Source organism: Ailuropoda melanoleuca, chromosome 13, assembly GCF_002007445.2.
Source record: "Ailuropoda melanoleuca isolate Jingjing chromosome 13, ASM200744v2, whole genome shotgun sequence".
NCBI classification, from domain to species: Eukaryota; Metazoa; Chordata; class Mammalia; order Carnivora; family Ursidae; genus Ailuropoda; species Ailuropoda melanoleuca.
The window spans coordinates 85,966,660-85,982,954 of NC_048230.1; the positions used below are offsets into that span (position 1 = coordinate 85,966,660).

The window sequence follows — 16,295 nt, forward strand, 5'->3', positions numbered from 1 at the left end:
ATCTTTCTCTCTCTTCAGATCTTTATTTTATTGAATGTCTAGAAGTCTCGTGATTTGCTGGCTCATCTCACCAGTTACAATGGTCAAACTGTCAATGTTCCCCAAAGCAACTCCTTCCTGTGCACTAGTGACCCCTGCACCTCTGTCTCCTACAGTGACTTCTCCCACCTACCAGCTCATTCCCACCTACATACCAATGTACTACAGATCTCCTACCACCAACCACCGCCACAACCACCCCCCTTGGCCCTGCATCTCCTTCAGCTAACCATCAATTTCTCTGTGCCCCTTTGGAAAAAATCATCTCCAAAGACTTCCCTACACTAGTGGTTTCTCCAATTCCTCCCCTCCTGCTCTCTCTTGAACCCCCTCCATGCAGGCTTTCATCACAAGAGAGTGACCCACCGTCACTCCCTTGATGACCACGCCCTGTCTCTGGACTTCGCCAGCAATCCATATGCTGATGACTTGAATCTAAATCTCCAGGCAATCCTCTCCCTTGATGCCACGCTCATGCACACATACGCTCGCTTACCTCAGCGTATTCTGTGGGGATACCAAAGAAGCAGCTCAAAGCGAATACATCGAAAAACCAACGTGAAACTACCCCGCCTCCCAAACCTGCACACCATACCACCTCAGTGAATGCCAACCTTCCTTCTAGTTGTTCAGACCAAAAACCATGGCTATACTCTGCGCCTTTCTTTCTCTAATTCCTACATGCTTAGTGCTGGCTCTGCTTTCAGATTATGCCCCCAATCTGATATCGAAACACCTGCACCACATTTCTCCTGAGCCCCAACCACCATCATCTTTCACCAGGGAAGCCACAATAATCGAGGCTACGACCCATGGTGCCCCACGGTGGCACATGTTCTACTCAGCAGCCAGAGGGCCGTGAGGGCAGACTGCTCCTCTGCTCAAATCCTTTCCAGGGCCTCCCATTTCAAAGAGATGAAAGCCCAAGTCTTTGTAGTAAGCCTCTGCAAAGCGCCACATGATCTCATCAGCCCTTGCTAACCTCCTGTTCTCATCTTCCCCTCTTGCTCGCTCCTGTTGAGGAGTCCAAAGGCTCCTTGCTATTGCTCCAACTTGCCAGCCTGCCCCCACCTCAGGGCTTTAGGCATTGTTGCTCCTTCTGCTTTTGTGGTTGCTCTCTCTTCCGTCACTCTCTCTTCCTTCTCTTCCCCTAGAGCAGGGTTTCCAAATCTTGGCATTACTGACATTTTAGACAAGATGATTCTGTATTATGGGAGGATGTCTTGTGTACCGCAGTAGGCTTAGCGGCGTCTCTGGCCTCTACCTATTAGCTAGGATGCAACAGGAAGGTACTTAAATAAGAGGGCTGAAAGGTACCAGAAGAAGAGAGGGGAGGAAGGGACAAAATTAGGGAAGGAATATATTTTGTTTTGCAGAACCAATAGTTCCAGCCAAGGAGACACCCAGCTAAGTGTTTGACCTGATAGTCCCTTGCTAGGAGTGTCTCACCTGACAGCCCCTTACATAAGTCAGTTTGGGTCAGATTGGAGCTGAAGACCCCTGGAGCTGTGCAGAAACCCCCAAGTTGTCCTGAAGTTACCTTTAGCTCATTAATACCAAGATCTTCTCCTAGGGTGGGGTTTTCCACCATTTCTGAACATGAGATGTATGCACTAGCATGCTGACATGCCAGGCACGCACAACTGCACTAAATGCAAGCAAGCCTCCTTGCAAGCCTTTGTAAGCTCCCTGCCTCTGCCCCCTAATACGCTGAAAAGAAGCTCCCTGTACTAACCCCATGGGGAGACAGTGCTTTGAGAACACTCTCCCTAGCTCCTGACTTACAACAAGTAATAAAAAGTTCTTTGCTTTCAACACTTCCCTGGGTTGTGTTCAATTTGGCGCACGCCAAGCGGCAAACCCCTTGAGTTCGGCTACATACCCACTAGATTCCAGTAACACCCTACCTCTTCCCCAAGGATGTGACAACCAAAAAGTCTCCAGATACTGTCAAACACCCCCTGGGGAACAAAATCAGCCCTAGTTGAAAAGAATTACCACATACACACACACACACACACACACACACACACACACACACACACACACACAAATTCAGTCCTCAATTCCTCAGGTCTCCACTCAAAAGCCACCTTCCCCATCACCCATACAAAATAGTTATCACCAAACTCCTTTATCCTGATTCACTTTCTTCCTTAGCAATTACCACTATATGACATTATATATAAGCTTATTAATTCATCCAGATTAGAATGTAACCCAGTGCCTAATTTCATGTCTGACACATAGTAACTGCTCAATATTTGTAAAATGAATGAAATGAGTGGGCAGATATTTGAAGTTCAGAGAAACGCAAGAAAGAGGGTCAACAGCACAGGTCAAAGGACTGCCTTTGTCTTAACTTCAGGCCCATCTGTACCAAAACAAAAGAGCTCTAAAATCAGGTTTCCAGACAAATTTGAGATAAATTCCCAAAGACTGAAGGTGAAAATTCCAGCCTTCAGGTTGGGCTGTGCTGAGTTCAGACTAAGTCAGATCCAACAGCACGACCGTATATGCTCTGTGATTCTAGGTATGACGTGAGCAACAGGGAAACAAGTTCCAAGCTACTAACCAGGCTCCGGGTAGAGACACTCCTAGCAAATCTCCCCCCCTCCACCGCAACCCCTATAACGGACACAGTGACCAGGGCACAGCTCTAGCTCCCCAATGTGAGGACTGCCTGAAACACAATCAGTGTGCCTTACGTTCCTGGAATGAATCAATGCATTGTGTCACTTAAATATTAAAACAATGCTATCCTTTAGGTGAAGGACTCACAACTTCACAACCTTGCAGACAAGGGAGCTCCTAAGAGGTTCAGGGGAAGGGCAATAGAAAGAGAGAAGTCCCTCTGGGCCTTCCTCTCTGCAGACATTTGAGTCTCAAACATACCCCGCAGAGCTGCAGTCAAGCAAGAGGATGATGGAATGAATGCCAAAAAAAATTTTAAAAATAAAAATCACCACTTGAAAGAAAGCAATTTAATTTAACAACCATTAAATAGATACACAGAGAAAATGACCAATGCATAACTTAGATTCAAGAAAAGGAAATGAAGCGTGTCATTGTTCTTCAATTACTCCTCTTATCAGCCAGGCTCCCATTCCAGGGCTCAGAACCTCAGGCTTCCAGGTCGGAGACTTCAGTAATCCTGATTTACTATACCAAGGCCCTCGCAAATCTTAGCTAAACAAGTACTCTAAATAAACCAGCCTCTACTCCTGCCTCTCAGGTATTGGGAGAATTTGTCCTTTTCCTTCTGCCTGTAGAATTCAAGCAGAAGTGGAAAGTATGTGCTTTTAAGATATATATTAGCGTGAAGAATTTAATCACACGGTTCCATTTCATAAAACAATGTCCTCACTGGAAGGTCTGGTGGCTCTGAACTGTGACAGCATTGCAGGCATGGTAGGTGGCCGCATGCCAAAGAATGTTCCAGGCCTCTAGGTCCATGTGAAAAGGACAGTGACAGTTCTCGTAAGTCCAGAGACACATGTATTTTCTTTTTGGATAAAAGTGGACAATAACCCAAGAAAAAGGCAATATTTTAAATTCTAATATCTCCCACTGAAACTAGAAAAATTGTTTTGGACTACATCCCAGTTTAGTTTCATACTCTTTTTTTTTTTTTAAATCACTGAAAAAGTTTTTTTTCCCCCTTCCTTGAAATAAGTCTCATAGATTTTGAAAATCACTTGAAATTCATAACTTTGGAGCCACTAGGCCAAAAGCATTATTTGTCCCCACACGTGCCCTTCCCCCCCACAAACACAAGCATGTTCTCACACACACTTCCAAATGCTGAGTGGGTAAAACCTGAATTAAGAGAAAGTTTTCCAGGAGTGGAGGCAGATGAATTTATGATTAATGCTGCTCTAAAGCTCTATGACATTCAAGCTGCATTCACTACACGATATTATAAAAGCGTCACTTCATAAAACTAAAAACCAGGGTTTAAATCATTGCTCAAGTGAAAAAGTAATTTCAGACAAAAATATCTATCACGTATAAAATATTTATTGAGTGGCATCTACTGTTATACATAATTTATGAAACACCTCTTTGATAAGATGGAATATTTAACATAACAGAGTTGGCCATCCCTCCACCAACTCTAGGTACACTGGGTCCCAAAGAAAATGGTAAAATACATATATAGCTGCACATACTTTTTGTATTGAAACAAAGCTTTTGGCAAATCAATATCTGTATAAAAAGGAAACTACAGCCTGACTAAAGGTGTCAAAACACACCATCAGCTTATTTTAAACATTACGTTCATGACATTTGTAAATAATATGTTCAGTACGTTTTTCTTGAGTCTCTGAACCTACAACATGTGTCCAGTGCGGAGACGCTCCCTGTATCACTTCTGGCACATTTCAGTGATTCAGGTGAGTCGCAGGCAGGGCTGCCCAGATTCCAGGGGAGAAGACCATACAAGGGCCTGGCTCACCGGGAGCACCCTATGTAACCATCATACCTGGTTATCAGATCAAGCAGAGATTCTTCTCTTTTAATCACAACCATATCCTCAGTATCTGACACTTTCTGACGAAAGTCAACTGTTTTCCTGAATAAATGAATAAGTGAAAAACGACACAAAAACTTATCACCAACAAAAACCAATTTTTCCCTTTTGAGAAGCCTACCTGAGAGGCGGATCTGATTTGGGAAATACTGGGAAAACTGGAAATGTGTTTGCCACCTAAATGAAGAGCTCCCCAAGAGTAGAAACTGTGTTTCCTCATACTGCCTATGTTATGTGAGGTGAACGCAGCTGCACAGGGCAAATAGTAGTCACTCAGTAACTGCTGATTATCTGGCATGGTAGGGAGGAAGTGATTTTAAGCAGAATGTTTTTTTTGACAGTCGAAAATTAAATGTCAGAATCTTTTTGTGGAAATGTAGTCAATGGAGACTTATGTGTTTCACTAACTAGTGGAATTCTATAGAGTTGCCTCACGTATAAAGTGCACTTAATTTCTGCCAACTTGACTACAATACGTAGCAGAAGATGAGAGGTAATGGCATGGTCCCCCTAGAGCACATGCCCACTGTGGGTGTAAAGAGGGAGGGAGGAAGTCAGGCACACAGGAAAACTTTTATAAAAAATAAAATGATCCTCTAGCAAAGCTATTTTTTTCATTTAAACAAACTGCATGTGATTTTATGTGAATTTAATAAAAGGAAAAGAAATTGAAGTATTTGTTGAATTTCAACCAAATGTTTCTTCACTGCAAGAGAGATTTCCTAAAATGTCCTTCTAAGTTAAAACCTCATAAAGCATATTTAGAGGTTCAAGAGCAGCGCGTATATATATATATATCTTTCATATGTGTTTTGATTTTAAGCACCGTTAGTCGAGTTTGTACGGGTTTGGAAATATCTGCCTCCTGCCCTCACACCTGAACGACATCTTGTCAATTTGCACCACAGTCAGGTCATACCTCCTTTCCCTCAGAACACGGAAGACATGGCTCCACTATCTTCAGAAACTGAATGCTGCTCTAAGGAAATAGGAAGTTAGACTGACTTTTAGTCCATAGCAGACAATCTGGTTTTCTGCCCAGGGGGTCTGAAGAACTTTTCCTTTATCTCTGAAATTCAATATCTTAATGAGGATAGATCTCAGTACTGAACCTTCTGTACTCCAAATTTTCTTGGAATCCAATACCAATCTGCAGACCCAGTTCTTTTGTTTATTTTTTCATTTCAGGAAAATTGCCTTGTTTTCTGCTGCATTTTGTTTCATTTGCTGACTGTCTACTTCAGGGATACCAATTATCCTTATATTACACTGTTTTTGTCTTCTTTATCTTTTAGCTTCTGAGTACTTAATATCTTGATTATTTCATTTGTGTTCACTGAGATTATTAAGACTTTACTCTTTCAGTAATTTGATTTCAGTGGCATCTATTCCTTCCCTTGGTGTTTCTAATTTTATTTATTAGTCCTTCACTAGACGATGTTTTGGACCTCAAAATCTTTCTCTAGGTCTGCAATCTCCCTTTCATCTTCCCCCACCTCATTCTGCTTTTTATTATCATCTTGTTTTGTTTATTGACTTCACATGTCTCACTAACTTGATCCACGGAATGAACAATTGTAAAGAATTCCCTTCTATGCCTTGAGGTATGTTTTCATCTAGATCTGGACCTTTGTCTTTTGCATGCTATATTCCTTTTTTTCTTTCCTTTTTGTCTGTCTGTCCATCTGTCTACCCATCCTTCACCACAATCAGGTTTATATAATCACCGTACTTTTATCTTACATCTTGAGTATGCTTAGGTATCCAGAAATTCTGTATGCTCACACATGACTCTTGTCCCACCATACCTGTGATCTTGTCCAGTTCAAAGACTAAGTAGTCTGCATTCTATCCACTTTCCTCTGGCCGGATGTAATGACAGACAGCCACATCTCAACTGAAACACCCTAAAGGCTCTATCTGAATGCCGGGGCTCTGCCCTATCTCAGCAAAGGTCATGAAATATCCTCTACTAAGCTTCTTCCTCCCACTTGAGGAGAGATCCCACTCCTACAGGGAAGACTGCTCTCAGACTCATTGTTCCACCAGGCCTTCACTTACAAAGAGAATCAGCTCTGCTCTTCACATCCTCCCAGTCACCGTCAGCCATTTCTATGGTTCCTCAAATAAGAACAGAAAAATCAGTTTCTATCTCCCCAGGTTGGAGGGCTTCAGGGAGGGTTTCCAGAACCCTCACTGATTCAGCTTCTAATGTGCAGGCTTAGGAACACACTCTGTCATAACCTTCCCTTTTCCTTGGCAGCCAGGTCATGACTTTATCATCTGCTTCCTATTAGTGAGTCACGCAGCATTTCTGCTACAGCATGGAATACTTGCTTTGCTTTTTATTATTTCCTCATATCTTTGAAGTTGTGATGTCATCTCCAAATGCCTCTGTAAAGACTAGGGTTTCAGCAAGCTACAAAATGGAAGAAAATAAGAGGTACTCCAGGTTTGGGGGACTTCTTGAGTAAAGACACGGAAGCAGAAAACATGGGTATCTACACAAGGGACCCTGGAAATCCAGTTTAACAGCTAAACCCGGAAAAAAATGGACTGGAAAGCCAGGCAGATGGGTCATTATTTGATTCAGAAACTGGGAAGCCATTGGGAATTTTGAAAACAGGAACTGGTTGATTCTTCGGAAGATGAATCTGGCAAAGATGTACAGGAAGAGAGGAAAAAGGGAAGCAGGATTAGAAAGGAAGGGACAGCCTGGGTGACACTGTAGAGGCAGACACATTCCGGGACAGTCCATTTAGATGGACTGAACTTAAGGCATCTTCTCAACTCTTTTACGTATTCTTCTTAATGAGAAATAAGGAAACTGAAGAGTTTGCAAAAGTTGCAAAAATCTGATAAATATCCCAAAGATTTTTATTGCCAGGAAAAAAGAAATCTGACATTTACTAGTAAGACTCTGCAGAGAGCTCAGCAAGCGGATACTGGTGACTTGTTAAAAATCACTCACCAATTTGACTGGCAAGTGTTCTCAAGTAATTTACATGTTTCTGGTATAATGTAAAAATGATAAACGGTCATTGGCAACACAAATTAATTAGTTCTGAAATCCCGAAAGTACACCACAAGCTGACATTCACCCAGAAGCTACTATTTCTTATACATTCTTCCACACCTAGAAAGAAATCTGTCCATCTAACAGAGAAAAAGCAAACAGTTGCCAAGATTACCAGGAAATCAGTGAAGCTGTACTTGTCAACTGCCTCAGCTATCATCCTGTCTTCCTTCACTCTTTGTTCATGCAGCCTGAGTAAGCTCTGTTGAAAAGGGGAAAGAATCTTCACATTCCTTCAGGAAATAACCTTTTATTTTTGCTGTGTTCCCAAAGAACACGTGAGAGAGAAGTGAATAAAAATAATATTTGCTGGCTAATAGCATGTTCTACGACCCTACAAAGCTGTTGGTAACACGTAATCCTTCTTGTGAGAGCTCTACTAATTATGTTGAATCAAAATCTGATATTCTCTCTCTCTCTCTCTCTCTCTCTCTCTCTCTCACACACACACACACACACACACACACACACACACGTGCACGAGAAAATAGTCTGTAGAAGTTAATGAGGGACTGGAAATCTACCATAACTGAAAAAGTCTGGCAGATATCACAGACTAGAATCAAGGAAGGACTGGCAATCAGCCCCAATCAGAATATAGCTCCAGGAAGGAGGAGGTTCAAGTGGGAAGGCAGAAATAGGAACCTGTGGCTTGAAGAAAAGGAAGAATCAAGTGGGTCAAGTTAGAAGCCACCCTTGGTCCTTCTCTTTGCCTCAAATCCCCTAGCTAGACCATCACTGGTCCATCAGCTCTACCTGCACAACAAAGTCTGAATCATTCACAATTTTCCATCTCCTCTGCTACTACTGACCAGGTCTGGCTACCACCATATCTTACCTGGAGTCTCTGACATCCCCCAATTGGTCCTTCTGTTTCCTCTCTTGCCACCCTACAATCTATTCTGTATATGACAGCCAGAGTCACCTTTTCAAAACTTCAAGAAGTCATGCATAAAACCCTACAATGGTTTCCCATGCATTTAGAATAAAACAACCCCCCACATCTCACTTCATCTGGCCCCTATGCATCTGTCCAACCACATCCCCCTCCAATCCCCACTTGACTCCCAATGCTCCAGCCATAATGGCCTCTTCATTCCCACTACAGGGCCTCTACACATGTTGTTCCCTCTGCCTGGGAAGTTCTCCCCTGACATCTTCGTGGCTTGCCCCCTTCTTGTCAATCAGCTCTTATCACACATGCTGCCTGCTCTCTCAAAATCAAAGACACCAGTGAGTCGGGTGAAGAAGGTCCCCACTCAGATAAAGCTTATGCCCTACTCAACCCCATTCCCCTAACACCGGGCACATATTCTATCGCTCTACCTGGTTTACTATTTTCAGAGCACTCAAGGCTCCCAAAATTACATTTATTGTGTGTCTGTCCCTCCAGAAAGCAACACTGGGTCTAGGACAACAAGTCAGGCCCAGAGAAAGAGAGATCAGGATGGGATCCATGAGAGCCAAACTACTTAACAGTATCATATCTCTGATCCTGGGGCTGAGACTGTCTCTGATCAGTCCTTTTTTTATGCTCCTTGCTAGGCAAAAGAAGCTCTTGAACATCAAAAGCTGGCCAGAAAAAAAAAAAAAAAAGTACATAGTCACTATTTTGAAAACCACTCATCTAGTATATTAATACTTTGGTTTTCTCACATGTCAAATGGGGATAATAATCCTCATAAAATTGTCTTTAAAATTCGATGAAATCATATATAAAAATCTGCAAAAAAAAAAAAAAATGTCCAGAATAACTCAAGCTTATAAGGGATTGTTGCTTAAATGTGAAGGTCTGATTTTAAAAGATTATCATCATAAATGATTTAAGAGGTGTGCAACACATCTCTACCTAACATCATGATGTTGATAGCAGGCTGGCATCTATTACATCATTAAAGTTAAGGTAGGAATGCCGAAGCCTTGCTTCTTACAGGACTTTGAAACAATCCACATTAAAGTACCTGTAGTCAAAAGAAACACATTTAGAACAGATGGCGAACAGTCCCAGACTCACCAGGCCAGAAACAGGAAGAGAAGAATCTGGCCACCACCTACCCAATGGTGCTAACAAACCTAAACTTTCTGGCATTATTGGCAGTCAGCCCCTAACAGTAAATAGAATTAATATTGTGCTTTTAATGAACAGAAACTCTTGGGGCAGTTCAATTTCCACTACACTTCCCACTGCAGAAAACATTCTTTATTTAAACGCCAAACAGCTAACTCTTGGCAGGCAGTTCAGAGACGATGCTGTGAAGATCTTTCTGATGAAACAGTCCTCTGCTGGCTGAGCAAATCACCCAGATGTTGGTATTTAAATTATGCAAAATGCATAATACCAGTTAAAGAAATTACGTGTGAAAATATGCAAGAGCAAATTTCCCCACATTAATATTTAACGAGACTTTTTAAGTAGAGCAGGATCTTGTGATGACAAGTACTTTAGTATATTTGACCTAAATGGAAGACCAAAATACTCAGGAGCGTTCAATAGAAGGTTCCACAAGAGCATTTCCTATAATACAAACTTGAACACTGGTTAGAAAGCTAAGTGAAAGGGTCACGTTAAGTGGCATGCTGTAACCTAGAAAGCTTCACTCTGACATCTGCCTTAAGCTTTGGTCTTGGAAAGCTGGCTTACTCTTGTTTCATACCCACAGAAAATGTCACGCTCATACCCACCTCCCAGCCTTTGCTAGGTAATGTCTGCTCGGGAGAGCCCTGCAGGCACCTTCCTTTATCTAACTCTTACCCATCTCACCCCTCACCTGAAAAACATTTACAGCCTACTCAGGTCCACAGTGGACCCTTCCCCTGCACTGACCACAGTTAACCAGACTAATCACACAGATCTCTGTCAAATACAGACTAGCGACATTAACATCTGCATATCGTTGTTTCTTCTGCTGGACCAGCAGATCACCCAAGGAGTTTTTAAAAAGTACCATGTCTGAGCCCTGTACTGGTCCTTCAAATGAGCATCTCAGGGGCAGGGCCCAAACAAGGGTATTTTTTTAAGCTCCCAGGTATTTCATATCCAGGATTGTGCCATAATTTTCTATATTCCCCTATATGAATGACACTTCTGCTCTGGGTGCACTTTGAGGATGTATCAAGTGCTAGAGTCTATCAACCTGTAACCCTCACGCTCCACTTAGCTGCTTCTGCAACTCATTCAACTAAGATTTAATGAAGCACTACTTGGGTATTAGTCTATGCTGGGGGTAAATGAGGAGAACAGACACCCCTTTATATGTTATCTGTACCTCTACTTTGTTGTCTCTGGATCTGGATCTATATCAATGTTATATGTAACCATATGTTATATGTGAAGATACATCTATTATAGAAACATATAATAGCCATATCTATGTATCAATGTGTTAATCTTTAAAGAGACTTACCTATCTCTACTTATCAGTATTACAGACAGTAGCTATTACCATTAACATCCATATCTTTGCTATAATCTACTAGCAAAAATAATTAGTATTATCCAAAAAATGCAAACAAAAACCCTGAAATTCACAACTAGCATGTCTGTTTAGCCCCAAAATTTCAAGGTCTTGGTACATGGACAGTTATTCCAAGTAATATTTACTCCACTAATTCTTGCCCACAAGGAATTTGCACAAACTTTCAGAGTTGTAGCAAAATTCAACTCCACTGGCCCAAGCTGGACACTGATGGGCTTGAGTGTTGAGTCATGTATTCCAGGTCCTTCCTCCAGAGTTCCATTCAATAACTCAGCACAGCATGCAGGTAAATAGCACACAGTGCCACGGAAAAACTGACGTGCCTCTGTATCAACATCGTGAGTAACAGAAGTTGCTTTCTTCCTTTGGGCAATGTACAGTAGTCACCCCTCATCCACGGGGCATACGTTCCAAGACCCCCAGTGGATGCCTGAAACCACAGACAGTACTGAACCCTACATATACTATGTTTTCCCCTGTATACCTGTAACTGTGACAAAGTTTAATTTATGAAATAGGCATGGTAAGAGTTAACAACAATAATAAAACAGAACAACTGTAACAAAATACTGTAGAAATAGCTATCTGAATGTGGGCTTTCTCAAAATATTGTATTGCATTCACACTTCTGGGATGATATGAGATGATAAAATGCCTATGTGATGAATGGAGTGTGGTGAGTGACGTAGACACTGTGACATAATGGCAGGCTGCTACTGACCTTCTGACAATATGTCAGAAGAAGGGCCGTCTGCTTCTGGATCACAGTTGATGGTGAGTAACAGAAAATGTGAAAAGTGAAAGTGCGGATAACGGGGACTATCGTAATGAATTAATTTGACAAGTGCAGATAACGGGGACTATTGTAATGAATTAATTTGACATCATTTCTTCAAGGGAGTTCCATTTCACGAAGGCAAAAGCCAGAGTCACGTGGTGATTCCTGCCTGACCCAGCACATATTTATCCCACAGACTACTAGTCTGGAATGGTCCAGAACCAAGAAGGAAAACCCGCCAATGTCACAGAGGAAGGGCACATTGAGGACTTCCTGGCAGAACTTCAGATCACCTCTGTGAAGCAACTGCTACTACCAAGCCCTACCCAGGTTTAGAGATTAAAAAAAGGGGGGGGGCACCTGGGTGGCACAGTCCTTAAGCGTCTACCTTCGGCTCAGGGCGTGATCCCAGCATTCTGGGTTCGAGCCCCACATCAGGCTCCTCCACTGAGAGCCTGCTTCTTCCTCTCCCACTCCCCCTGCTTGTGTTCCCTCTCGCTGGCTGTCTCTCTGTGTCGAATAAATAAATAAAATCTTAAAAAAAAAAAAAAGCTGAACCCTGAGATTCTATCATTTGCTGAAACCGTAGCTAAACTCAGAACAGAGGTTCTCCAAAATGAAGGCTGTCATACCTCTTCGCACCGTCCTCTAGAGCCTGCACAGGAAGCCTCATGCCTTCCCGTATCTTACACCTGCATTTGCAACTGTCCACTTCTGCAGTGCTGATCATTTAAGTAATCTCAGTTATGTCTTCCAAGTCTATAGTAAATGAATAAAAAAGAAAAAGATGCCTCACATCTCAACAGGCTCAGAGGTATCACTATATAATGGCCACGTTTAAAACAAAATAAGCTTTAAACCACAACACAAGAAGTTCAACCTAGTCTCAGCTGATTTAATATGGAAAAGCATGTGGCATACAGTAGAAAAAAATATAATTCTATCACAGTGTGAGTCATGCTAATGGTAATCAGAAAAAAAGCCCACTAGATAAAATAGAAAATAACCTGATTCCTGTTGAAAATGTGTGTGTCTCTGTATATACAGGACTCATGTGTGTCTGTATGTGTCTGTTAGTCAGCTTGGGCTGCTGTAACAAAATACCCAAGACTGAGTTGCTTAAACAACAGAAATTTATTTCTCACAGTTCTAGAGGCTGAGAAGTCTACAATCAAGGTCCCAGTAAAGCAGGTTTTATTCTGAAGCCTCTGCTCTTGGCCTGTAGGAGGCCACCATCTCCCTGTGTGCTCCCATGGCCCTTCCTTGGTGCATACGAACGATGGCGGAGAGAGAGATTTCTCTTTCATCCTCCTATGGTAAGGCCACCAGTCCTACCGGATTAGGACCCCAACTTTATGACCTTAATTACCCTCTAAAGGCCCTATTTCCAAATATAGTTGCATTGGGGATTAGGACTTCAACATACAGATTTTAGAGGGAAATAACTCTGACCATAGCAGGGTGTGTGTGTGTGTGTGTCATATGTCATACACATATATAGGATATATAATAAATATAATAAATAAACATGAGAAAGAGAGAAAAGACAAGGGGAGACTGGACCTGACCCACATCCCACACACTACTGCAAAAGAGAAACAGAGGTTATCTCTGGGGGTTTTTTTCTTAATACTTTTTTTTACATTACAAAATTTTTTTAAATTAATTTTTAGAGGTGGGAGGGGGAGAGGGAGAGAGAGAATCTTAAGCAACCTCCATGCCCAGTGCAGAGTCCAATGTGGGGCTCAATCTCAGGACCCTGAGATCATGACCTGAATCGAAATCAAGAGTCGGACACTTAACTGACTGAGCCACTCAGGCATCCCTACATTACAAATTTTCTATAATAAACAAACCTGTAATCAAAATAATACACGTAATAGAATTTTTTTAAACAACAGAGGGACATATTTTCATGTAAAATTTTTAAAACTTAATGTATCTCAATTCATTTTATTTAAAACATATTTTACTTAATCTTAAGTATATCTCCAAGGCTATCATCTTATTTTATTTTTATTGTACGTTATATAATGTTCTGAAAATGGAACTCTAAACGACAAAATTTCATCATCCAAAAACGAAAGCCCAGAGACTATTTCTCCAAAAGCCTTCAACAAGAAAAATCTTCCCACAGCTAATATCATACTTAATGGTGAAAAACTAAAAGTTTTTCCTCTAAGATCAGGAACAAGACAAGGACACTCACTCTTGCCACTTTTATTCAACATAATAGTGGAAGTCATAAGCAGAGAAATTAGACAAGAAAAGAAATAAAAGGTGTCCAAATCATACAGGAAGAAGTAAAACTGTCTCTATCTGCAGAGGACATGATAATATATAGAGATAACCCTAAAGACGTCACCAAAAAACTGTTAGAACTAATAAACAAATTCAGCAAAACTCCAGGATACAAAATCAATACACAAAAATCAGTTGCACGTATATAAAATAATAACTATCAGAAAGAGAAATTAATAAAACAATCCTACTTACAATTATATAAAAAAAAATCTAAGAATAAATTTAACCACTGAAAACTGTAAGACATTTATGAAAGAAGCTGAAGACAACACAAATAAATGGAAAGATATTCCATTCTCATGGATTGGAAGAATTAATATTGTTAAAATGTCCATCACACCCACAGTGATATATAAATTCAGTACATTTCTTATCAAAATCCAATGTCATTTTTTCATAGTAATAGAACCCTTAAATTTGCATAGAACCACAAAAGACCTCAAAAACCCTAAGCAATCCTGAGAAATAACAAAGCTAGAGGCATCACGCTTCCTAATATCAAACTACATTATGAAGTTACAGTAATCAAAACAGTATGGTAATTGGCATAAAAACAGACACATATGGGGTACCTGGGTGGCTCAGTTGGTTGAGTGTCCGACTCTTGGCTTCGGCTCAGGTCATGTGTGATCTCAGAATCATAGGATCAAGCCCTATGTTGGGCTCCGCACTCAATACAGAGTCTGTATTGAGATTCTTTCCCTCTCCCTCTCCTTCACCTTCTGCCTCTCCTCCCATTCATATGTGCATGTGTACTCTCTCTCTCTCGAAAAATAAATGGATAAATAAGAGCTTAAGGGGAAAAAAAGACATCTAAATCAATGGAACAAAACAGAGAGGGCAGAAAGAAACCACCCATACAAGAATTTACAATGGGGCAAAATAAATGGTTCCTGCACAGCAAAAGAAACCACCAACAAAATGAAAAGGCAAGCTATAGAATGGGAGAAAATAATGAAAACCTTATAAGGGGTTAATATCCAAAAAATGTAAAGAACGTGATACCACTCCAGTAACAACATTAACAGTAACACCAAAAATCTGAATTAAAAAATGGAGCTTTACATCAAAAACTAGGGATGTACTGTATGGTGACTAACATAATATAATGAAAAATATTTAAAAATGTTTATTCATGTTGAAAAAAATAAAATTAAAAAAATTAAAAAATAAAAAATGGACAGAAGAACGAAGTAAACATTTCTCCGAAGAAAACATACAGATGGCCAACAGACACATGAAAAGATGCTCAACATTACTCATCATCAGGAAAATGCCAATCAAAATCACAATGGGAGATCACCTCCCACTTGTCAAATAGCTGTCAACAAAAAGATAAGAAATAACAAGCATTGGCGAGGATGTGGAGAAAAGCGAACACTTGTGTGCTGTTTATGCAGGTGAAAACTGGTGCAGGCACCATGGGAAACAATACACGGGTTCCTCAAAAAATTAAAATGCAACTACTATATGATCCAGCAATTCCATTTCTTTGTATGTATCTGAAGGAAATGAAAACAGGATCTTGAGAGGATACTGCACCCGTATGACAGCACTACTTATAACAGCCAAAACAGGGAAACAACCGAAGTGTCCATCAGTAGATGAATGGATAAAGAAACTGTGGTATGTATACACACACACACACACACACACAAACTGAATATTATCCAGTAATTAAAAAGGAAGAAACCTTGCCATTTACAACATAGATGGACCCTGAGGGCATTATGCTAAGTGAGGTAGTCAGACAGATGAAGACAAATACTATACGATCTCATCTATATGTGGAATATAAAAAAGCCAAACTCATAGATACAGAGACAGACTGCTGGTTGCCAGAAGTGGGGGCCGTGAGGGCGGGAGGTGAAATGAGTGAAGGTTGTCAAAAGACACAGGCTTCCAGCTGTAAGATAAATAAGTTATGGGGATATAAGGTACAGTTAGGTGACTAAAGTTAACATACTGTATTGTATAACTGAAAGTTGTTGAGAGAGTAAACCCTAAAAGTTCTCATCACATGGGGCGTCTGGGTGGCACAGCGGTTAAGCGTCTGCCTTCGGCTCAGGGCGTGATCCCGGCGTTGTG

At 41.0% G+C, this 16,295-nt stretch overlaps 1 protein-coding gene across 5 annotated transcripts in view; it reads right to left on the reverse strand.

Annotated features, from left to right (window-relative positions):
* KIF16B (kinesin family member 16B) overlaps positions 1 to 16,295 on the reverse strand; it is a 290,550-nt gene that overhangs the window by 151,130 nt on the left and 123,125 nt on the right. The gene's annotated exons all lie outside the window — the stretch shown is intronic.